The following is a 25704-nucleotide window of genomic DNA, read 5'->3' on the forward strand; positions in this document are numbered from 1 at the left end:
TGCAAGAAGTAGTGAAGAAAGAGGTGATCAAATGGTTGGATGCCGGGGTTGTGTACCCCATTTCTGATAGCTCGTGGACTTCTCCAATGCAATGTGTACCAAAGAAGGGTGGTATAACTGTGGTGACCAATGACAACAATGAACTTATTCCTACTCGGACAGTCACAGGTTGGAGGGTATGTATGGATTACCGGAAGCTGAACAAGGTGACCCGAAAGGACCATTTCCTATTGCCATTCCTTGACCAAATGCTTGATCGTCTCACAGGGCGTGCTTTTTATTGCTTTTTGGATGGGTACTCAGGGTATAATCAAATCTTAATTGCCCCGGAGGACCAAGAGAAGACCACCTTTACTTGTCCATATGGAACCTTCACTTTCTCTCGGATGTCGTTCGGATTGTGTAATGCTCCGACGAAATTCCAAAGATGCATGATGGCTATTTTCACCGACATGGTGGAAGATATATTGGAGGTCTTCATGGATGATTTCAGCGTGGTTGGTGATTCCTTTGAAGAGTGTTTGGGTAATTTGGATAGAGTGTTGGCCCAGTGTGAAGACACAAACCTCGTACTCAATTGGGAAAAGTGTCATTTCATGGTTGAAGAGGGTATAGTGTTGGGTCACAAAATCTTAAAGCGAGGAATTGAAGTGGATAAAGCAAAGATAGAGGTAATTTCAAGACTTCTTCCCCCTACTTCTGTCAAAGGGGTAAGGAGTTTCCTTGGGCACGCGGGTTTTTATCGAAGGTTTATAAAGGATTTTTCAAAAGTGGTACACCCTTTGTACAAGTTGCTCGAAAAAGATGCAAAGTTTGTGTTCGATGAGTGTTGTATGCAAGCATTCGAGCTTCTCAAGCTCAAGTTGACCTCTACCCCTATCATTACCGCACCAAATTGGAGCTTGCCTTTCGAGCTCATGTGTGATGCTAGTGACATTGCGGTTGGGGTTGTTTTGGGCCAAAAGATCAACAAGATGTTTCATCCGGTGTACTATGCAAGCAAGACCATGAATGAAGCTCAAAGGAACTATACAGTCACCAAGAAAGAGTTGTTGGCTATAGTGTTTGCTATGGAAAAGTTTCGACTTTATCTTATGGGGGCCAAAGTTATAGTGCACACCGATCATGCCGCCCTTAGGTATTTGATGACAAAGAAAGACTCCAAGGCTAGATTGATAAGATGGGTGATACTACTTCAAGAGTTTGATCTAGAAATTGTGGACCGGAAAGGTAGTGAGAATCAAGTGGCGGACCACTTGTCCCGTTTGGAGGAGGAGGGGAGGCCTTGTGATGGCCTTGAGATCAATGATTCATTTCCCGAACAACTCCTTGCAGTGTCAATGAATGATATGCCATTGTTTGCTGATGTTGCCAATCACCTTGTGACTGGAGTAATCCTGTGTGAGCTCTCTTCTAACCAAAGGAAGAAGCTCAAGCAGGATAGTTAGGATTTCTATTGGGATGAGCCATACTTGTTCAAGATTTGTACGGATGGTGTGATTCGTAGATGTGTCCCGGAGGAAGAACAATTGAGTATCTTAGAAGCTTGCCATTCTTCACCCTATGGTGGCCATCATGGTGGGGTGAGGACGGCTTCTAAAGTGCTTAGTTGTGGATTCTATTGGCCCACCTTGTTCAAAGATGCAGGTGATTTTGCAAAGAGGTGTGACGATTGCCAAAGAGCGGGCGAAATTTCAATAAGGGATGAGATGCCTCTCAATACCATTCTTGAAGTGGATATCTTTGATGTTTGGGGCATCGATTTCACGGGTCCATTTGTTAGCTCTTGTGGGAATACTTGCATTCTCGTGGCAGTTGACTATATCTCAAAATGGGTTAAAGCCATGGCTTTGCCTAACAATGAAGCCCGGAGTGTTGTTGCATTTCTTAAAAAGAGCATCTTCACAAGGTTTGGCACTTCTCAAGAGATTATTAGTGATGGAGGGTCTCACTTTTGCAACAAAGCTTTCGACACATTGCTTTCCATGTACGGTGTCAATCATAAGGTTTCTACTCCCTATCATCCTCAAGCTAGTGGTCAAGTGGAAGTCTCTAACAGGGAAATCAAAAGTATCTTGTCAAAGACAGTCAATGCTAATAGGACCGATTGGTCAAAGAAGTTGGATGACGCTCTATGGGCTTATCGGACGGCTTACAAAATTCTGATTGGTATATCTCCGTATCGGTTGGTGTTTGGGAAAGTTTGCCATCTACCGGTTGAGTTAGAGCACAAAACCATGTGGGCTTTGAGGAAGTTGAATTTGGAATGGGATATTGCAGCCAATCTTCGTGTTAAACAACTCAATAAGCTTGATGAGTTTAGATTCCATGCCTACTCCAGTTCGTCCTTGTACTAGGAAAAGATGAAGTATCTTCATGACAAATATGCTCGTGGAAAGGAGTTCAAAGTTGATGATTTGGTTCTCTTGTTCAATTCTCGGTTACATCTATTTCCGGGAAAGGTTAAATCAAAGTGGAGTGGGCCATTTGAAGTTGTGTTCGTGACCCCTTTTGGTGCTCTTGATTTGAAAAACAAAAATGGTGAAGTCTTTAGAGTTAATAAGCACCGGGTCAAGCATTATCTAGGAAAGTTTGATGACAGCCACGTGGTGGCGCTTCTTCATCTCAAGTGATGTGGTAACATGCATTGTGCCGCGACGTTAAATCAGGCGCTTCTTGGGAGGCAACCCATGTCTTTTTCTTTTTGTTTTCTTTGATTTTCTTTGTAGTGTAGGATTGATTTTTGTGCTAACTGGTTGTGAGATGTGCAGGGATTGTATTGATGCAGTGCAAAACATGATGGAAAAATTGAACAAGTCTCTGAAGTTGCCAGTGTGGCCGCACTACACTTTGTACGGACCGCACTGGTATGACCAATGTGAGGACTCTCTGAAGTTTGCCACCGCGGCCGTATTGCATTTTGTGCGGACCGCGGTGGACCTCTGCAGCCGCAGTATGTTTTGTGCGGACCACAGAGGTTGCCTTCTCAGACTTTTTCTAAACAAAACCCAGCGCGGACTGCGGTCCATTTTGTGCGGCCGCGCTGGTAGGTGAGAATGGGCCCCAGGTTTTTTTTCCTATAAATAGATGCCAGGGACCCCTGTTTACACTTTTCGCAAATTTTACACTCATAGAGACTAAACACTGTTCATCCTGAGCCTTACCATGATTGCTCATTTTCATTGCCTTGTTTACATTCCTCTTACAACTTGGTACATTAATCTTCCCCTTTGCTTGTTAATTTTGTTCATTACAGTTAATTTTTATTTTTTTTCTTAGCATGTATTTCTTCTATCTCTCGTATTCTCTTCACTAGATTAGTTAGATTAGTTAATTGTTAGTTTAATTAGGCTTAGGTAGTACAAAATGGACTGGGTAAACACATGGAAACATCAATTAGGGACAAATTTAGGCTTAAAAGCAAAAATCTCGAAACCTAACTCAGTGCCATATCTGGGCACTCTTCACGGACCGCGGTCCTTTTTGTGCGGTCCGCGATGCCTTAGCGTGGTCCGCAGTACCACTTTGTGCGAACCGCGATGATGACTTATGGAAGGTGACCTTAAGCCTAGTGCGGCCGCACTACATTTTGTACGGTCCGCACTGGCCCACCACGGTCGCGATACCATTTTGAGCGGTGGTCCCATTGTGGTCACACTCCGCACTGACCTGTTTCTGTAACTGTGTCTGCAACTGTCTGTTTCTGTTCTGCAATTCTTATTGCACTAATGTTTTACTGTCTCTACTGATACTAACAATGTTAGATGCTTGTGCTTGCAGATAATGGTTAAACAATAGGTAAAGGCTCAAAACAACTCGGCCGAGGTGATTCCTCCCGGGGAGGGAAGCAAAGGTTGGTAAAACTCACTCCCCAAGCTAGACAAAACATAAAGTACACAAGGAAAGTAATCAAGGCAACTGACAGAGCCTGTGATCAATCAAGCAGTGAGTACTTGCCTTCCCAAGACATCTCCTCCGACTCAGTTCCAACTCACTTCGTCTCCAACTTCGGATTGACTGATGATTCTCCTTCACCATCACCCTCTGCCCAAGCAGCAGATCATATTCCCACTGATTTGTCTGAGGGCTCAGTAGCCGGTAGCGGTGATTACTCTACCTCCCCCACAGCTTCATTATCCGGGGAGAGTGCAGACGAAGGTGATGAGGAGGTAAAAGGGGATGAAGAGGTACCTGAGGGGGGGTGAGCCTCAGGTTGGGGGGATTGCCCGTACTAGGAAACCCGAAGTGTGGGAAGACAGATTCGTAAGCCAGGTGGCATACCACAAATTCAGGGAGTGGTGGCCAGTGAGAAAACTGATTTTGGAGAGGATTTTCATAGATAGAGATCTTCTACCCCTAAACCCCGATGTGCATAGATAGTTCATAATGAGAGTGGGGTGGGAGCACTTTTTAGATGACTGCGGGGAGGAAAATGAACACTTGGTCAAGGAGTTTTACTGTAATGTGGCCCACATCGTCAAGGGCTCCAAAGTGACTAAGGTTCGAAACAAAAAGGTGTTGTTCGATGGGAAGTCTCTGAATGAATATTTCGGCTTCAATGAAGAAGATGAGACCCTTTACATGGCAAAGCTGGAGATGGGCGAGGAGGTCCGCCCATGGTTAGCCCAGTTCCTGGCAATCCCGGGGACAGTTCCTGATTGGTTGACCGTTGGGGTCAAGATACTTCGGAGGACCCTCAACTTTGAGGCTAGGGGTTGGGAAACGTTTATGTGCAGCCGGTTAGACCCCATTTCCCATGATCAGACTACCTCTCCACCGGGCTGTCCTAGTTGCTTCCATCATGGAAGGGTATCCCATCAATGTGGGTAATGTGATGTCCCGCATCATCTCGATTGTGGGTACTGAGACTGACATGAACTACCCTTTACCCAACACCCTGACCACGTACTTCAGAGATTTGAAGGTAGAAAAGAGGCGGTTTGACATCAAGGTAAAGGCTACATCCCTATTCTCATGGTATAGTCTAAGGGGACCAGACAACCCCAAGGACAAGAGCTACAGGGCACCCACTTCTGCCCCAACTGGCCAGTCCAAAGAGCCAATTGTGGTAGAGGCCCCCATTGAGCCTGCCTCTACCTCTACTAAGATATCCCCAGGACCCTCCACTTTTGATATTCCTCGAGGCCTTTCCACATCAACGGGCCCAGAGATTCCATTTACTCGGGCTCATCCTATCACTGCCCACTGGCTGAGCCAGATGCTTCAGAGTTTAAACAACTGGATGTATACTGCTTCTTCCAAGTTGTCTACCTTGACCTCCACCACAACAGCTCAATCGACACCATAGCCAGCACAGGTCCCACAGTCTATAGAGGATGCCTTGAAGAAGATACTTGAAAACCAGGAGAAGATCCTCAGTGCTCAGGGTGCCTTGGCTAAGGCAGTGGATTCACATGGCAAGGCTTTAAAGGAGCTTGCCAAGGAGCACAAGAAGCTGTGCAAGACACGGGCCTCCAAGGAGTCCGTGAAAGAGCTACGGGCGGATGTGGATAGACTGAAGGTAAACCAGCTACCTTTAGACTTATTATTTGAGGACCCAGCTCCAGCAGCAGTGCCAGCAGCAGAGCCACAACAAGAGTAGTCACAACGACCTCCAAAGAGGAGAAGGATGATCCCGAGCGCAGATGATGCCATCATCCAGTTGGCGGACCCACCGGAGGCTTCCTCCAGTCAGCCACAGGATGTACCTGATACACAGCCTGTCTAGGTCTAGGCCCAGGTCCTAGCAGCTAAGCAGCAAGATACCGGGAACCAGTCTGAGGTTCCCGAGCATACAGAGGACCCAAGGACCACCCATGATCCGATACAGATAGACACAACTTTATATCCAGGGAGTCTTCATATCCTTCCTCTATTTTATTTTTGGTGCTTATTTGATTTAGTTGGCATTGGGGACAATGCCAGCTTTTATTTGAGGGGTGCGCCCTTTATCTTTGGATGACTGAATATATACTGATTTAGTTTATGCTTTCTTGATTTTCATTTGGTTTGTATATAATCTTACACTTAGTTATTTTTATCGCACTTTTTATCTTTCATTTGGTATGTATATAAAGTTACATCATTGTATATATTCATTCCCCGTTGTATATTCAAATCCCCTATTGTATATATTCTTTCTATTTTTGCAAAATTATTCGTTTTTAGCTTCTTATTTATGTTCATAGTTTTTTTTTGTTTTGTTTTTGGTCCTTTAAATAAACCTTTGGTTTTCTTAATGCCACAGTTCTTTCAAAAGATGGAGTATTATGTGAATCGGGTGACTCTTCCCGATGATGGATGGCATTACAACCTTCTTAAGGGTTTGAGTCCGTTTTTGTTTTTGTTTTTGGTAGTTGTAGTTAAGGGTACCTCAATCAAAGCTTCACTTGGGCCTAGCACATTTGCCTTTTATCCCATGGTCAAAGACAAAATGTTGTGTTTAGGATGGTGAAAGTCGTGACCTTGAGACTCTTTTGTTGACTAACAATCATCAAGTGGTCTTTCGGGACCATTGTGTGCTCAAATCGTGTCTAAGGTTGTTGTGGGCCCCCGACTCTATGTCTTTAGAATCTTTTAGCTTGTGTGGTGAGAAATCAAATTGCGAGTCCAAGTCCCGAGCCATTGGTCTAGAACTTACCCTGAATGTTTGTAGAGGTGAAATCTTAGGTGAAATTTGACTTGAGAAGTGATTATAGACTCTCCTTGATCCAAATGATAGTCGAACAATTCTATAGCCTACCAATGACATGATCCCTAGTAAACCCTTTTGAGCCTTAAACCTTTTTCTTTCAGAAACCATGATACAAGCCTATACCCGTTCTAAAAGATACCCTCTCTTGGCACCCGATCTTTCCTTGAGCATATGGCAAAAGTATAAGTTTGGGGGGAGAGACGAGGGAGGGAACAAAGTGGAAAAAGGTACAAAAGTGAAGAAAAGGAAAGGCAATGAAAAAAGAAAGAAAAGAAAAAGACAAAAAGAAAACTCAATGTGAAAAAGAATAAAAAGGGATTCAAGAGAAGCAAAAGAAAGAAAGGTGTGGAAAGTTGAAAAAGGAGAAACGTTTTGAATTGCATAAGAAAGAGCGACAATGTGTCTCTCTAACCCCTTAGAAAGAAGTGAGAAGACTCAACGAGTCAAGAAAACTGTGCAAATCAATCAAAAGAAGTGCTTAAGGGAAGATGGAACCCACTTGAACAAAATATTTCTTACCCTAAACCAAAAGCCTTCACAATAACTCCACAAAAGTCCTATATGATCTTGAGTTGAATGAAGCTTACATTAGTGGATACTTACATAAGGGGCAAGCATATGGTATTTAAAGCCAGATTTGAGACCTTTTCTTGAGAGAGATGAGTGAATTACCATTAACCTTGGTTTGTGTGCCATACTCTAAAAGGTGAGGTCTGCTTAGGGAGAGTTGAGGATGTGTGAGTTTGGGTTCCACAATGACCAAAGTAATTGAGAGAGCTCTTTGATGTAATGAGTCATCTCTTGATGCTCTTGTATCACACTTGATCCATGGTTTTTCAAAGGTTAAAGGTTGTTAATGATCCATTTGTATTGAGGGAAATTGTTAGTTCCAATTGATGCTAGCTGAGGCTACTTTAGGATAGCTGAAAGTACTTGGATTTTCCCTTAACGGGTGAGTCTTATTTTGTTTGCTTGAGGACAAGCAAAAACTTAAGTTTGGGAGAGTTTATAATGAGGGATTTTGACGTGTTTCATGTTCCTTCTTATTTACGCTTTGATTATAAATTCTTACAAAATAGTCCCAAAAGGCTCATAAGTTGTGCTTGATTGTAGGTTTGATCGACAAAGTGAAGAAATGTCAAAGATCGGCTCAAAAGGAGTGAAACCTGCTCAAGTACCAAAGACAAGGCAAACTAAGGAAAAACAGGCCTAGTGCGGCTGCACTACACTTTGTGCGGTCCATACTAGGGGATTCAGAGCACTAGCAAATCAAGCTTTAAGGCAGTGCGTCCGCAATCGATCTTGCGCGGTCCGCACTGAAGGCTCCGCGACCGCACTACCATTTTGTGCGATCCGCAGAGGAGAAGATCAGAGAGATGTCTAGTGCCAACTTCAAACCCATACGGTCCGCGGTCATGTTTGTGCGAACCGCACTAGTTGCCTCCGTGGCCGCAGTCCATTCTACGTGGTCCGCGGAGCCTGAGTTGAGAGAGCCAAGACTTCAAGTCCAAGAGCCTAGTACGGCCGCGATCCATTCTGTGCGGTCCGCACTGACCCCGCAGGTAGTTTTTCTAGCTTAGGATAAATAGAATATTTTTTCATTTTTAGGGTATCAGTTATTTTCAGAACGAAGTTGCGCTCGTGAGAAGCTATTGTGTAGCCATTTTTGGCATCTTAACTTAGATTTAATGATAGATTCTCTGTATTTACATTAGCTTTTAATTAATATGTCTTGTTCTTCATCTATTTCTCTATTTTCTTCTTCAAGCATGAGTAGCTAAACCCATTAGCTAGGGTTGTGACTCAACCCTAGTATGGGTAATTGATGCGTGTTGCCATCTAGGGTTAGATTGACTATGGGTGTTTGCTATTTGGGTCAATTTTATAGTTTAATCTATGAATTGGTTTGCAAATACTGGTTTGTGCTAAGTTGACTTGGCTCTTCTTGAGAAAGAGAGCCTAAGTCTCCAAAATTGACCCAACAAGGAATTGGGATGGATTCACGAGAATTGATAGTCCCAATTAAAGGGTTAAACCTCTTGAACCCTAGTTGCTTGAGCTAATTTGCCTACTCATTTGGTCTCGAGAGAGTCAATTGGGAAAAATCACTCTCTCTACCGAGAGGTATGAGAGTGGGTAAAATTATGCAACGGTTATAGCATATTTCCCCAATAAAGTCAATAGAGCCTTAGAAACATTTACCCGTCAATTAGCCATCTAGGTGAAAGTCACTACCCTAGTGCCTTTCTACCCATTAGATACAACTCTAGAAATTTTCTCATTAGCATAATTTAGTTCTAATTAGTAGTTGATAATATTAATTTGTTAAAGAAAAATCAAAAGATGTTTGGAAGTGACATTTGGAACAATTACACGACTCTAGTCTAGACAGATACTCAACTCCCTTCCTAGCTCCCTAAGGAACTCGATCCCGGCCCTCATATAGGGTAAAAGCTATTGCGACCCTCTCTTCCTACTTTGTAGTAGTGCAGAGTTGCCAGCGATCAATAATGCACGAAAGATAACTCCGTGCCATGATTATGTAAGTTAAAAGCACAAAGGGTTATGTCGTGCCGATTATATTGATTCTTATGGTGAGGATGAGAGTAAAAGTATGAAGGGTGATGCCGTATACTTGTCTTTGGTTTCCTGATTCTTGCTGATAATTAAATTATGGTGTTCTTTACATTATTCTATTGGTTTTCTGTTGTTACTTGATATTCCCTGCAACATGTTTCCCCGTCCTATCCTTATCTGTAAATTTTTGCCTTTATTTTCCCGCTGTATATGATTTAATTGCACAAGTTTATTTGGTAGTCTTGTCCTAGCCTCGTCACTACTTCGCCGAGGTTAGGCTAGACACTTACCAATATATGGGGTCAGTTGTGCTGATACTACACTCTGCACTGTGTGCAGATCCCGGTGTTGCAGCTTTTGGACCTCAGTGAGGTTGCTGCCTTTAGTCCATCAGGCGACCCGAGGTAGTCCTACAGGCGTCCACAGGCCTTGGCGTCTCCTTCTATCTTTCCATAATATTTTCTTTATGTATTTCAGAAACAACTTTTATTTATCTTTCAAACCCCTATTTGCAGTATTCTTAGACCGTCTATGAAATTGTGACACCAGTTCTGGGTAGCTTATGTTTATGGAATTGTATCGGTATTATTTTAAGTTGTTACATTTCATTCTTCCGCTTTATTGTTTCCACTGTTTATATAATATTAATTCACAACTATTAATGGGTTAAAAAGGGAAAAGGTAAAATATTTGGAATGATTGACTTCCCTAGCTCTCACTAGTAGGTGCCATCACGACTCCCGAGGTTGGAAAATTCGGGTCGTGACAAGTTTGTATCAGAGCTCTAGGTTGCTTAGGTCTCACAATTCATGGACAAGCTTCGTCGATTCTGAGGGATCGGTATAGAGACGTCTGTATTTATCCCCTAGAGGCTATAGAGTTAGGACAAAATTCACATCTAATCTTCTCTGTCATGCGATTTTGTTCTCTCACTGCTAAATTGAACCCTCTACTCTTGTTCTTTCAAGAATGGCGAGGTCACGTACTGCTTTTTTAGTCGAGCGACAACTCATGCCGGTGATGGATCAACTACATCTTTAGATGACCTATGGAGGTTGGATGGGTTCACCAAGCTATTCACTACTACTTTTGGTGGCACATCTTCTGAGGACCCCAGAATTATCTTGACAACTGTCATGAGGTTCTTCGGAACAAGGGGATAGTGGAGACCAATGGGGTCGTCTTTGCTGCTTTTCGTTTGTCTGGATCTGCCAAGACTTGGTGGAGAGATTATTGTTTGGCTAGACCAGCTGGGTCACCAGCTTTGACTTGAGATCAATTCGATCAGCTATTTATGGAGAAGTTTCTTCCTATCACTCAGAGGGAGAACTATCAGAGGCAGTTTGAGCATCTCCAGCAGGGTTCTATGACTGTCACTCAGTACGAGACTAGATTCATTGACTTGGACCGTCATGCTCTTCTTATACTTCCTACTGAGAAAGAGAGAGTGAGGAGGTTCATTGAGGGACTCGTTCAGCCTATTTGATTGCATATGGCTAAGGGGACGGGCAGCGAGATTTCTTTTCAGGATGCGACCAATGTGGCCAGGAGAGTTGAGATGGTTGTATCACAAGGGAGTGGTCAGGGGTCTGACAAGAGGCCTTGTCATTCGGGCAGGTTCAGTAGTGCCTCATCTGGAGGCAGGAATTCTTTGGTAGGTTCCATTCTTCTAGGCTGTTTCATTCAGCACTTCAGGCTTCTCACGATGCTCTAGGTGGTCGTGGTTCTCATATGTAGTATTCAGATCAGTTGCCCTATAGTGCACCGCTAGCTCCTATTAGTGCATCTCCGCTCCAGAGTTTTCAGAGTAGTTATTCAGGTTGTCAGGGTCAGTAGTCTCAGCAACCGAGGGCTTGTTATACTTGTGGCGATATGAGGCATATTGCTAGATTTTCCCTTGAGCACCGAGCAGCTCTCAGCATCAGGGTTTCCGTGCCATGGTTTGGGTACCGAGTGTCCCACCGCCCGCTCAACTAGCTAGAGGTAGAGGTAGAGGTCAGGCCGCTAGAGGTGGAGGCTAGCCAGTAGGAGGCCGTCCAAGAGATGTAGTTCAGAGTGATGGAGCCCAGCCCCAATGCTATGCTCTTCCAGCCAGGCCTGAGGCTGAGGCTTCCGATGCAGTTACACAAATAATGTTCTAGTTTGTAGTAGAAATGCTTCAGTTCTATTTGATCCAGGATCTACGTACTCCTATGTGTCATCTTATTTTGCACCGTATCTGGTTATGCCTAGTGATTCCTTGAGTGCTCCTGTATATGTGTTTATACCAGTGGGTAACTCTATTGTGGTAGATCATTTTCATCATTCATGTATAGTTGTGATTGGGGGTCTTGAGACTCGAGTAGATTTGTTACTTATGGATATGGTTAATTTTGATGTCATATTGGGGATGGACTGGTTATCACCTTACCACGCTATCTTGGACTTTCATGCCAAGACTGTGACCTTAGCTTTGCTGGGCTTACCTCATTTAGAGTAGAGAGGGACTCCTGGTCATTCCACCCGTAGGGTTATCTCATATATGAAGGCTCGACGTATGGTTGATAAGGGATGTTTGGCCTATTTGGCATATGTTCGTGATTCTAGTACTGAGGTTCCTTCTATGGATTCCGTGCCTGTTGTTAGTGAGTTTACTAAGGTATTTCCTTCAGACCTGCCGGGTATGCCACCCAACAGGTATATTGACTTCTACATTGATTTGGCTCCAAGCACTCAACCCATTTCTATTCCGCTGTATCATATGGCCCCGTCTAAGTTGAAAGAATTGAAGGAGTAGTTGCAAGACTTGCTTGATAAAGGCTTTATTAGCATAGTGTCCCGCCTTGGGGTGCGCCAGTGTTGTTTGTTAAGAAGAAGGACAGATCGATGAGGATGTGTATATATTACCGTTAGTTGAACAAGGTTACAATCAAGAATAAGTACCCATTGCCAAGGATTGATGATTTGTTTGATCAGCTTCAGGGTGCCAAGGTATTTTCAAAGATTGACTTGAGATCTGGCTACCATCAGTTGAGGATTAGGGCATCCGGTGTCCTTAAGACAGCTTTCCGCACTCGGTATGGACATTATGAGTTCTTGGTGATGTCATTCGGATTGACAAATGCCCCAACAACTTTCATGGATTTGATGAACCGGTTGTTCAAGCCTTACTTGGATTCATTCGTGATAGTCTTCATTGATGATATTTGGATTTATTCCCGCAGCCGGAAGGAGCATGAGCAACATGTAAGAGTTGTTCTTCAGACATTGAGAGATAGTCAGTTGTATGCTAAGTTTTCGAAGTGTGAGTTATGGTTGAGTTCGGTTGCATTCTTGGGTCACGTTGTTTCAGTAAAGGGTATTCAGGTGGATCCGAAGAAGATAGAAGTAGTCAAGAACTGGCCTAGACCTGCGTCAGCTACAGAGATTCGAAGTTTCTTGGGTTTGGCAGGCTATTATCGTCGGTTTGTGGAGGGGTTTTCATCTCTTGCAGCCCCGATGACCAGGTTGACCCAGAAGGGGGCCTAGTTCAGGTGGTCATACAAGTGTGAGGCAAGTTTTTAGAAGCTCAAGACAACTTTGAATACGACACCAGTGTTGGTTTTGCCCACAGGTTGAGGGCTATATATAGTTTATTGTGATGCATCTTGTAATGGACTTGGTGCGGTATTGATGCAGGATGTCAAGGTAATTGCTTATGCTTCACGACAGTTGAAGATTCATGAGAAGAATTATCCAGTTCATGATTTGTAGTTAGCAGCCATTGTTCACGCGTTGAAGATTTGGAGGCCTTATCTATATGGCGTGTCATGTGAGGTGTTCATGGATCACAAGAGTCTGTAGTATTTGTTCAAGCAGTAGGAGATAAATTTGAGGTAGAGAAGGTGGTTAGAGCTATTGAAAGACTATGATATTACCATATTATATCATCCAGGAAAGGTCAATGTGGTGGCTGATGCCTTGAGTAGAAAGTCAACTATTATGGACAGTCTTGTGTATATTCCGGTTGGTGAGAGACCGCTTGCTTTAGATGTTCAGGCTTTGGCCAATTAGTCCGTGAGGTTGGATGTTTCTGAGCCCACCCGTGTATTAGCTTGCATAGTCGCTCGTTTTTCATTATTTGAGCGTATCCGAGATTGGCAGTACGATGATCCTCATTTGTGTGTTCTTAGGGACACAGTGCAGCACGATGGTGCCAAGCAGGTTACATTAGGAGATGATGGAGTTTTGAGGCTGCAGGGTCGAGTTTGTGTGCCTAATGTGGATGGGCTTCAAGAGTTGATTTTAGAGGAGGCCCGTAGTTCCCGGTACTCTATTCATCTGGACGCCACTAAGATGTATCAAGATTTGCGGTAGCATTATTGGTGGAGGAGGATGAAGAAGGATATTGTTGCATATGTGGCTCGGTGTTTGAATTGTCAGCAGGTAAAGTACGAGCATCAGAGACCTGGTGATTTGTTCCAGAAGATTGAGATTCCTGAGTGGAAGTGGGAGCGTATCACTATGGACTTCGTTCTTGAACCCCCACGGACTTAGAGGAAGTTAGATGCATTGTGGGTTATTGTTGATAGGCTGACCAAGTCAGCACACTTCATTCCTATGGCAGTCTCCTATTCTTCCGAGAGGTTAACTGAGATCTATATCCAGGAGATTGTTCGTCTTCATGGTGTGCCCGTGTCTATCATTTCGGACCGAGGTATGCAGTTTACCTCACATTTTTGGAGAGCAGTTTAGCGTGAGTTGGGCACATGGGTCGAGTTGAGCACAACATTTCATCCTCAGACGGACGGGCAGTCCGAGCGTACTATTCAGATTTTGGAGGATATGCTCTGAGCTTGTGTCATTGACTTTGGAGGCTTGTGGGATCAGTTCTTGCCTTTAGCGGAGTTTGCCTACAACAACAGCTAGCAGTCAAGCATCCAGATGGTTCCTTATGAGGCTTTATATGGTAGGCGGTGTCGGTCGCCGGTTAAATGGTTCGAGCCGGGAGAGGCTCGATTGTTGGGTACAGATCTAATACAAGATGCCTTGGACAAGGTCAGGATCATTCAGGATAGGCTTCGTACAGCTCAATCCAGGCAAAAGGGTTATGCCGACTGTAAGGTTTGTGATGTGGAATTCATGGTCGGCAAACGGGTGTTGCTTCGAGTGTCGCCTATGAAGGACGTGATGAGATTTGGGAAGAGGGGCAAGCTTAGCCCTAGATTCATTGGCCCGTTTGAGATTCTTGATCGAGTGGGAGAGGTGGCTTACAAACTTGCGTTGCCGTTGGGTTTATCAGCCGTGCATCCAGTGTCTCATGCGTCCATGCTTCGGAAGTATCACGGTGATCCATCCCACGTGTTAGACTTCAGCACTGTCCAGTCTTGTCCTATAAGGAGAAGCCAGTAGCTATTCTAGACCGGCAAGTTCGTCAGTTGAGATCGAAGAGTTTCCCTTCTGTTCGTGTTTAATGGAGAGGTCAGCCTGTTGAGCCAGCGACCTGGGAGTCTGAGTCCGATATGCGGAGCCGATATCCCCATCTTTTCTCCGACTCAGGTACTTTTCTTACGTCTGTTCGAGGACGAACAATTGTTTTAGAGGTGGAGAATGTGAAAAGCAAATTCTGTGCTCCGAGACCTTAAAAACCTCTTTTTTTGTCTCACAACGATTTGCGTGCGCAGTCCGGGCGCATTTCCAGAAAGTTGTTATGTGAAAACTAAGTAAAATATGGAAATTGGCTTTTAAATTGAATAATGTTGACTTGGATCAACTTTCTTGGTAAACGAACCCGGACCCATGATACGACGGTCTCGTAGGGTCCATAGTAAAATTTAGGACTTGGGCATATGCCCGAAATCAAATTCCGAAGTCCCAAGCCCGAAAAATAAATTTTTAAAGAAAAATATTTTCTGGAAAATATAAAGGTTTTTTGAAGTGAATTGATGCATTTTCTTGATGGTATCGGGCCCGTATCTTGGTTCCGGAGCCCGGTATAAGTTTGAAATAATAATTAAGATGAATCTGTAAAATTTGGTAAATATCGGAGTTGGTTTGGTATAAAACGAACCTATAGTTGAGAAAATAGTAGTTTTGATGTTCTTGAGTGATTTCATGAATTTGAGATTTAATTCATAGGTGTTGATGTTATTTTGATGATTTGATCACACGAGCAAGTCCGTATGATGTTTTAGACTTGATTGCATATGTTGGTTTGGAGCCCCGAGGGCTCGGGTGAGTTTTGGATAGGCCTCGAAGTGGAATTGGACTTAGGAAAAAAGTTGTTGGTACCTGATATTTTGCCCAGGCCTATGATCTCACAATTGCGAGATTAGGTTTCACAATTGCGAAGTTCTCAGGCATGGGAATTGCGACCCAGGTGTCGTAAATGCGAACCTAGCCTGGGCGGCCTTGGTCGCAAATGCGACACTTCTATCGCAAATGCGACGGTTCTCTCACAAATGCGAAGGCAGCAGGTCCTGAAGGGGTTCGCAGTTGCGAACCCTGGTCGCAATTGCGACATCTGCGACCAATGAATTAGGACTTAGACACATTTTTCTTCATTTTTCAAACTCTCTCAAACCCTAAGCTCTCTTGGCAATTTTCTAAGGAATAGTTCTTCTGCAAATCAATTGTAAGTTGTTTCTAACTCATTTTCTTTAATCTATAACATCTTTTCACATGATTTCAATTCAAAATCAAGGGTTTTTAATTTTTGGGGATTTGAACCTCGATTTGAGGTCCAATTTCAAAACAAATGATATATTTGAGTTCGTGGGTGAATGGGTAATCGGGTTTTGGTTCGAACCTCGGGTTTTGACCATGTGGGCCCAGGGTCAATTTTTGACTTTTTGGGGAAATCATTGGAAAACCTATTTTCATGCATTAGAATTTATTCATTTAGCATTTATTGATATCGTTAAGTAAATTGTGGCTAGATACAAGCGAATTTGTTGTGGAAACAAGAGGTAAAGCGATAGTTGAGGCTTAAATTGTGTTTGTGGCATTGAGGTAAGTGTTTGGTTTAACCTTAGCTTGAGGGATTAGGAGTTGAGTCTTAATTGCTATGTGTTAATTGTTGAGTACGATGTATTGGCATGGTGACGAGTATCTATACGTCGGTGTCAAGCATGCCCGTGAGTCTTATACTATGATTAATGTGACTCTGTTTCGTATTGTTCATGCTTTATATGATGATTTCTATTGTTGAACAAGGCTTGTGGAAGTATTATTGGTAATTGAACATTGTAGAGTGTTGACTCAAGTTGAGAATCGAGTTGTGAAGTAAATGTGGAAAAGAGAAGAGGGGTATGATATTGTCTCCCTTGCTGGGATGTTATTGCTTTTGATATTACCTCCCTTGTCGGGATGTTATTACTCATGATATTGTTTCCCTTGCCGGGATGTTGTTGTTATGCTATTGTTCCCTTGCCGCGATTTTATTGTGATATTATTGATACCCTTGCCCAAATTGCTTTGTGATTGTTGCTTGGGTGAGGAAGACTGCAAAACACGAAGGGTGATGCCGTGCATGCTTTTGACAATGTTAATGCATGAAAGGTGATGCTGTGACGATATTGTGAGGTAAAAGCACAAAAGGTGATGTTGTGCCGCACGCTGTACAATGTTGTGCCATGATATGAGTGATAATGCACGAAGGATAACTCCTACCATGATTATATGAGGTAAAAGCATGAAGGGTGATGCCGTGCTGATTATATTGATTTTTATGATGAGGACGAGAGTAAAAGTATGAAGGGTGATGCCGTGTACTTGTGTTTGGTTTCTTGATTCTTGCTGATAATTGAATTATGGTGTTCTTAACATTATTCTATTGGTTTTCTGTTGTTACTTGATGTTCCCCGCAGCATGTTTCCCCCTCCTATCCTTAACTGTAAATTTTTGCCTTTATTTTCCCGCTGTATATGATTTAACTGCACAGGTTTATTTGATAGTCTTGTCCTAGCCTCGTCACTACTTCGCCGAGGATAGGCTAGGTACTTACCAGCACATGGGGTTGGTTGTGCTGATACTACACTTTGCACTGTGTGCAGATCTCGGTGTTGCAGCTTTTGGACCTCAGTGAGGTTGTTGCCTTCCGTCCATCAGGCGACCCAATGTAGTCCTACAGGCGTCCGCATGCCTTGGCGTCTCTTTCTATCTTTCCATACTGTTTCCTTTATGTATTTTAGAAACAACTTGTATTTATCTTTCAGACCCCTATTTGTAGTATTCTTAGACCGTCTGTGAAATTGTGACACCAGTTTTGGGTAGCTTATGTTTATGGAATTATATTGATATTATTTTAAGTTGTTACATTTCATTCTTCCACTTTATTGTTTCTTCTGTTTATATAATGTTAATTCACAACTGTTAATGGGTTAAAAATGGAAAAGGTAAAATATTTGGAATGATTGGCTTAGCTAGCTCTCACTAGTAGGCGCCATCACGACTCCCGAGGGTGGTAAATCCGGGTCATGACAAGTTGGTATCAGAGCTCTAGGTTGCTTAGGTCTCATAATTTACGGACAAGCTTAGTAGAGTCTGAGGGATCGGTACGGAGATGTCTGTATTTATCCCCCAAAGGCTATAGAGTTAGGAAAAACTTCACATCTATTCTTCTCTGTCGTGCGATTTTGTTCTCTCGCTGCTAAATTGAACCCTCTTCTCTTGTTCTTTCACGAATGGCGAGGTCACGTACCGTTTCTTCAGCCGGGCAACAGCTCATACCGGTGGTGGATCAACTACATCTTCAGATGCCTTATGGAGGTTGGACGGGTTCACCAAGCTCTTCACTACTACTTTTGGTGGCATATCTTCTGAGGATCCCTATGATTATCTGGACAGCCGTCATGAGGTTCTTCGGAACATGGGGATAGTGGAGACCAATGGGGTCGACTTTGCTGCTTTTCGTTTGTCTGGATCCGCCAAGACTTGGTGGAGAGATTATTGTTTAGGTAGACCAGTTGGGTCACCAACTTTGACATGGGATCAGTTCTCTCAGCTATTTCTGGAGAAGTTTCTTCCGATCACTCAAAAGGAGAACTATCGGAGGCAGTTTGAGCATCTCCAGCAAGGTTCTATTACCATCACTCAGTATGAGACCAGATTCATTGACTTGGCCCGTCATGCTCTTCTTATACTTCCTACTGAGAAATAAAGAGTGAGGAGGTTCCTTGAGGGACTCATTCAGCCTATTCGATTGCAGATGGCTAAGGAGACGGGGAGCGAGATTTCTTTTTAGGATGCAGCCAATGTGGCCAGGAGAGTTGAGATGGTTCTATCACAAGAAAGTGGTCAGGGGTCTGACAAGAGGCCTCGTCATTTGGGCAGGTTCAGTGGTGCCTTGTCTGGAGACAGGGATTCGTTCGGTAGGGGCCATTCTTCCAGGCCGTTTCATTCAGCACTTCAGGCTTCTCATGGTGCTCCAGGTGGTCGTGGTTCTCATATGCAGTATTCAGATCAGTTGCCCTACAGTACACCGCCAGCTCCTATCAGTGCACCTCCACTCTAGAGTTTTCAGAGTGGTTATTCAGGCTGTTAGGGTCAGCAGTCTCAGCAGCCGAGGGCTTGTTATACTACTGGTGATACGAGGCATATTGCTTGATTTTTCCCTCGAGCACCGAGCATCGAGCAACATCAGGGTTCCCGTGCCATGGTTCAGGCACCGAGTGTCCCACTGCCCGCTCAGCCAGCTAGAGGTGGAGGTAGAGGTATTAAAGGTGGAGGTCAGGCAACTAGAGGTGGAGGCCAGCTAGCAGGAGGTCGTCCCAAAGATGTAGTTTAGAGTGGTATGGCCTAGCCCTGATGCTATGCTCTTCCAGCCAGGATTGTGACCCAACCTTAGTATGGGTACTTAATGGGTAATTGATTTAGGGCTTATTTATGATTGGGTTTATGATATTTAGCCTAGTTCTTGCTTGAATTTGAGAATTGATGGTTGCAAACATTGATTCACGCCTATTTGACTTAGTCTCTACTTGAGAAAGAGAGACTAAGTCTAGGAAAACTTGGCTAATTAGGAATTACGGTGAACTCAAGAAATTGATAGCCCCAATTAAAGGTTCGAACCTAGAGAATGTAAGACCCGACTAGAGCATTTATCACTTGCTTTGTAAAATACCCGTTTGGACTTTAGAAAGCCAAATTGGGAAAATTACTCAAACTACCGAGAGCTATAGAGTGAGTAATAGAGTGAGTAATAGAGTGTGATTGCTATATTATATCTATCACACCTCCTTTTTGCGCGCCCGCCCCGAAGGGTAAAAATGCGCGAGGGAGTTTTTCCAATTTAAGTGACAATATTCGAAATGGGATTATTTATTTAATTTAGAGTCGCCACTTGGGAAAGGTTTGGTTTTTGGTGTCCCAAGTCACCGGTTTATCTTGAATCCCAAATCGAGGAAATTTTCGACTTTTCCAAATGAAGTTTGCGAACCAGAAATTCTAAGTAACGAATTCTGTTGACCCGAGGGAAGGTGTTAGGCACCCTCGAATCCCGTGGTTCTAGCACGGTCGCTTAAATTGTTATAAAGGCTAAATATCTGATTTAAATACATGTTATGAATTACGTGCTTTTATTAAGTTTAAACCGCTTTTATTATTATCATTTATTTTTATAGAATTACAACGTCGTGAAAATGCATCTCGAACCACGTCACAATCAATGCGCCCGTGGTTGTCGACACACTTTGACTCCGTTGAGATTTGGATTCGGGTCACATCAATGTGCACCCGTGTTTAAGAAGGTTAAATTATTAAAGGTGCGCCTAAAGCAACTAGCGTATTATTATTTTAGGAAGGCCGCAAAATTCGCTAAACGACCTGTCCCGAATTCTAAGTATTTTAATATATACATTTAGAGGGCCCCGCAGCTTGTGCCTTTTTGTTTGTTGAGGCTCGTCTCATTTTTATTTAAAAGGATAAACCTACAGTGACTACATTTCTGTTATGTTCGTCTCTAATAAAATGAAAGAAGGAGAAATACACGCTAATTACATGCTTGACCAACTTTGGATTCTTATTTGATTATCTGATTAGTTGTTTATGAGGCGTGAATTGTTTTGTGCCTTATTTCATGGATGAACATGTTGTTCAATTGCTAGAGGAGATTAATATACAAGATTAATAAAACTGCTAAAGCCTATGTTAAATATTCTTCAAACCCGAATTTGAAACTTACTTATTTAAACCAGGTCAGTAGAATTAATTATCGGAAACTGCTACTAATAGGGTTTGAACGTGGTCATGTGAACTGCCTAACGAGATCCGATAAAACTACATTATATCTGGCAAGGTTAAGGCATTCTGCTCCATACATGCAAAATATAACCGAAAGGTTAAAGCATTCTACTCTATACATACAAAATATGGCCGAAAGGAAGTCAAATTATCTGTGTGCCTAACACTCATGCATTCCTTATCATACAAACCACTAAATAGCTGAAATCACAATTTAAAACAAACTAAGCTTCAATTAAATACAGGCTACCTAATGTGTTTCTTTATTGAGTTACAAACTAAACAAGTTACACAAATCTAATAACATTCATAAAACTGTAACTGCAACAACGAATGATTAAACTCCAGCGTATCTTTTATTTCATGCTTTCATTGTTACATCAGATGCGAAGTTCTAGTATGTACATGGATGTTGGATACAACAGAAGAAGCAGGGAGGTCAGTAGAGCAATAGAAGCAATACCAAACAGCAGCAGTAACAGCAGGTAACAAATAGAACAAATCCCAGTGCAAGATACGGCTAGAGCCGATGGAAAAATGGCAGAATGACAGCAATAACCAGTAGTATGGAATCAGAATTCAGGCAGAACAAATCCAGAAATGAACTAATGCTACACACAACCAGTAACCTCAGTCAGGACTCGGAAGAAATCAGTGTGGAGCAGACAAGTCTAGACCAGTGAAAATCAAGACAACAATGGAAATGCAGTTCCTATTTTCTGTGTTATGCCTCTCTCAATGTGTATCTGTATATCCCCTCTATTTCTCTCTTCTTTTCAAAATTTAATCCCCAAAATCAATCTCTGTCCCCCCTTTCTAATGGAAGTTCCCCTGTCTTATAAGCCCAGCCTCAGTCCTTTACAACCTAAGGCAAATCAGAACCCCTCCCATGTGGTCTGTGGTTTTTCCACTCAACTCTTTAAAATAAGACCCCTACCATGATATTCCCTGACAGACATATCTCTGAATGAGGCTTATTATTTCTAAATTAAAACAGGGTATGGGCAGCAGGGGTGTGTTCTGACAGCACCTGTTGACAAGCTTATTTTAATCCTAAAAGGCCCTAAATGCACATGCTGTGCACAAGTGCACATGACAACAATTCAGATTGCAACTAAACAAACCAAATCCTTTTTATATTTCTGATTCAAATTAACAACTATAAGTAGCTAAACTCAATTCCTAATTGATTCAGACAATGCTTAATAGAAGCATATCAATTTGTTATTGTTCAAACAACTGAAGCTTATTGACGACATATGTCGACTCGACTATACTAATCATAACATGTACAATCGAAAACCATGATCAGAAATCTAACAGTATTAACAAAGGGGTTCAGATTGCAATGTCGAAATACAGACGACCTTGGGGACTGATTAATCGAGCAGTTTCAAATTCCATTGAATATACAGTTTACCCACACACACATTACCAGTAAATGAAAGAAAGATTCAATCAAAATAGAGATGGACAGAAACAGTTGATAAAAATTTTAAAGACACAAATTAAACAAAACACTTGGCCATACGAATAGACCTTTAACAACACATGTACTGAATAAAGGAAAAGAAAAACACATCTACCTTACAGTCCTTGAAAAATCAGAAAACCAACTCGTATTTGAAATGAATCTTCTTGGGGTTGAACGGACTTTAATCGAAGTGTTCTCAATTGAGAACACTTCGATTAAGGTCCATTAGACCCTAATCACTTGACTTAAACGGACACAAACCAGGCATCATAACTTCTAGGGTTCCTAAGGGTAGATTTGGGATCTTGGTTTCCTTGGTTAGATTCGGACCAAACCAAACATGGTTTGGTCACGAGGGAGGTCCGGGGACTATCTGGTATGAAACTGGGGTACATCGGTGTAAGTTGAGGTTCTGCTCGAATCTTCAAATGAAGATTCGAGCAACTAGGATCTGATTCGAGGGAAAAGGACAACAGATCTATGCTCAGGGTAATGAGGCGGTCCTATGGTGTCAAGGAGGGGGTCACCGGCGTCCATGCCGCCGGGATTAATGGTGAAGGGAAAGGGGGCGGCTAGGGTTCCAAGGGGTCTGTGGTGAGGACGATGGAAGGTAGGGGGTGTTTGGATGGGGCGTGGGGTATGATTGTAGGCTTATATAGTTAGTGGGTGAATAGATCTTGGCCGTCGGATGAGACAAGATGAAGGGCTAGGATCCTTCAGCTAGTGGGAAACGGTGTCCTTTCAAGTGCAAAGGGTTGGGGTCGGTCCGGGGTTGAACAGGTCGGGTTTGTTCGTGGGTATGGAGAATGTGATCTTGGCCGTTGATCAATCTGAGATCAACGGCCCAGATCAGACCAGATCAATACGGCGTCGTTTGGACGCCCTTGAGGTCAGCTGGTCTGGACCAGGTAAACATGGGGTTCTGGGTTGGGTTGTTTGGGCCTGTTTGTTTAAAAATTGGACTGGCCCAAGTCGGAAAACCCTTTCTTCTTCTTTTTTTTTCTTTTTAATTTCTTAATTAATTAGCCAAATAATACCATATAAAACAATAAACAACAATTTACATACAATTAACGTTTAATTACACTAACATCACTTAATGACAAAAATAGAGTGAAAGATGCACACATTTTTTATTTTTATTTTTGAATAAAATAAACACGGACAAGATCACAGATAACTAACAAATATGCCACATAAAATCCAAAACTTGTACAACAGGACCATTTGTTATTATTTTATTTCTTTTAGAGTGATTGTCGCGTAAAACAAAAATCACGTGCTTACAGCTGCCCCTCTTTGTTCGGAAACACGAAGAGTTTTCGTGCAAATATAAAGTGAGCGGATATGAGCGATTTTTGCCTATGGACTACTCCATGTGAAGCACATTTTTTTTTTGAAAAAATCTGACCGAATCTTTGCTTCAAAGATTTCCTACATATCCTGGGTCAAACAGGAATTAGGTTAATGTAGTTCGGGAAATTTTGGCAGCTGGGACTACCATGGGATTGCAATGCTTGTTGTTACTGCTATTGCTGTTGTCACCGTTGCTTTACTGACCGCCTTATTACAACCAAAGAAAAATTGAAACTGAACTGAATACTTATATGCATGTCAACTGCTAGTTACAAGATTCCTATCTATGATTCTTTTGCGACTTGATCTCGGGTCTTAGCTGATTTTGCTTGGCGACTTCGATCCGAATCTTGATGCTTGCGAGTTGGAGGTGCTTGTTCATTTCTGGGATACTGAGTGAGGCGTGATTGGCAGAATTCGGAACCTTGCTCAAAACTCGGAGCGATCCGCCCCTCGTTTTTTCAAGCATCTCGGAACATCTTCTCTTTTTTTTTATTCTGGGTATTCTGGGTTGAAGCTTATCTCGTGGGTCTTCTCGATCCATGCGCCTCGAGGTCAGACCTGCGGGAAAAAACAAACGAACGAAATTTTCTGCCCCAGTTTCACTAGGAAAAATTTCGTGAGTTATTTGCCAGGAAGTTCATAGAATTGATGAAGGAATTTGGAAAATTTCAGTTTCCAAGATGCCAATTCCGGGATTGGATGCACGGTACGACCACAAGATATGAGTGCTCAGTTTAGGGTTGGATCCCTAAGGCTGGCGGGATGGAAATAGTTCAGTTTAGGGGTGGAGCCCTAATGCCGACTAGCTGGGGAGAAGTTCAGTTTAGAGTTGAAACTCTAATGCTGACCAACTGGGGAAAAGTTCAGTTTAGGGTTGGGGCCCTAATGCTGACTGAAGGAAAAGAGTTCAGTTTAGGGTTTAAAACCCTAATGTTGACTGAATGTAAAAGTTCAGTTTAAGGTTTTAAAACCCTAATACTGACTAAATGAAAAAGTTCAGTTTAGGGTTTAAAACCCTAATGCTAACTAAATGGAAAAGTTCAGTTTAGGGTTTAAAACCCTAATGCTGACTAAAGGAAAGAGTTCAGTTTAGGGTTTAAAACCCTAATGCTGACTGAATGGAAAGAGTTCAGTTTAGGGTTTAAAACCCTAATGCTGACTAAAGGAAAGAGTTCAGTTTAGGGTTTAAAACCCTAATGCTGACTAAAGGAAAAGTTCAGTTTAGGGTTTAAAACCCTAATGCTGACTGAAGAAAGAAGTTCAGTTTAGGGTTTAAAACCCTAATGCTGACTGAATGGAAAGAGTTCAGTTTAGGGTTTAAAACCCTAATGCTGACTAAAGGAAAAGTTCAGTTTAGGGTTTAAAACCCTAATGCTGACTAAAGGAAAGAGTTCAGTTTAGGGTTTAAAACCCTAATGCTGACTGAATGGAAAGAGTTCAGTTTAGGGTTTAAAACCCTAATGCTGACTGAAGGAAAAAGTTCAGTTTAGGGTTTAAAACCCTAATGCTGACTAAAGGAAAAAGTTCAATTTAGGGCTTAAAACCCTAATGCTGACCAAAGGAAAAAGTTCAGTTTAGGGTTTAAAACCCTAATGCTGACTGAATGGAAAGAGTTCAGTTTAGGGTTTAAAACCCTAATGCTGACTAAAGGAAAAAGTTCAGTTTAGGGTTTTAAAACCCTAATGCTGACTGAAAGGAAAAGTTCAGTTTAGGGTTTAAAACCCTAATGCTGACTAAAGGAAAAGTTCAGTTTAGGGTTTAAAACCCTAATGCTGACTAAAGGAAAAAGTTCAGTTTAGGGTTTAAAACCCTAATGCTGACTAAAGGAAAAAGTTCAGTTTAGGGTTTAAAACCCTAATGCTGACTGAAAGGAAAGAGTTCAGTTTAGGGTTTAAAACCCTAATGCTGACTGAATGAAAAAGTTCAGTTTAGGGTTTAAAACCCTAATGCTGACTAAAGGAAAGAGTTCAGTTTAGGGTTTAAAACCCTAATGCTGACTGAATGGAAAGAGTTCAGTTTAGGGTTTAAAACCCTAATGCTTACTAAAGGAAAAGTTCAGTTTAGGGTTTAAAACCCTAATGCTGACTAAAGGAAAAAGTTCAGTTTGGGTTTAAAACCCTAATGCTGACTAAAGGAAAGAGTTCAGTTTAGGGTTTAAAACCCTAATGCTGACTAAAGGAAAAAGTTCAGTTTAGGGTTTAAAAACCCTAATGCTGACTGAAGGGAAAAAGTTCAGTTTAGGGTTTAAAACCCTAATGCTGACTAAAGGAAAATAGTTCAGTTTAGGGTTTAAAACCCTAATACCGACTGAAGGAAAAGAGTTCAGTTTAGGGTTTTAAAACCCTAATGCTGACTGAATGGAAAAGATCAGTTTAGGGTTTAAAACCCTAATGCTGACTGG

The sequence above is a fragment of the Nicotiana sylvestris genome, chromosome 9 (assembly GCF_000393655.2).
Source record: "Nicotiana sylvestris chromosome 9, ASM39365v2, whole genome shotgun sequence".
Classification (NCBI taxonomy): domain Eukaryota; kingdom Viridiplantae; phylum Streptophyta; class Magnoliopsida; order Solanales; family Solanaceae; genus Nicotiana; species Nicotiana sylvestris.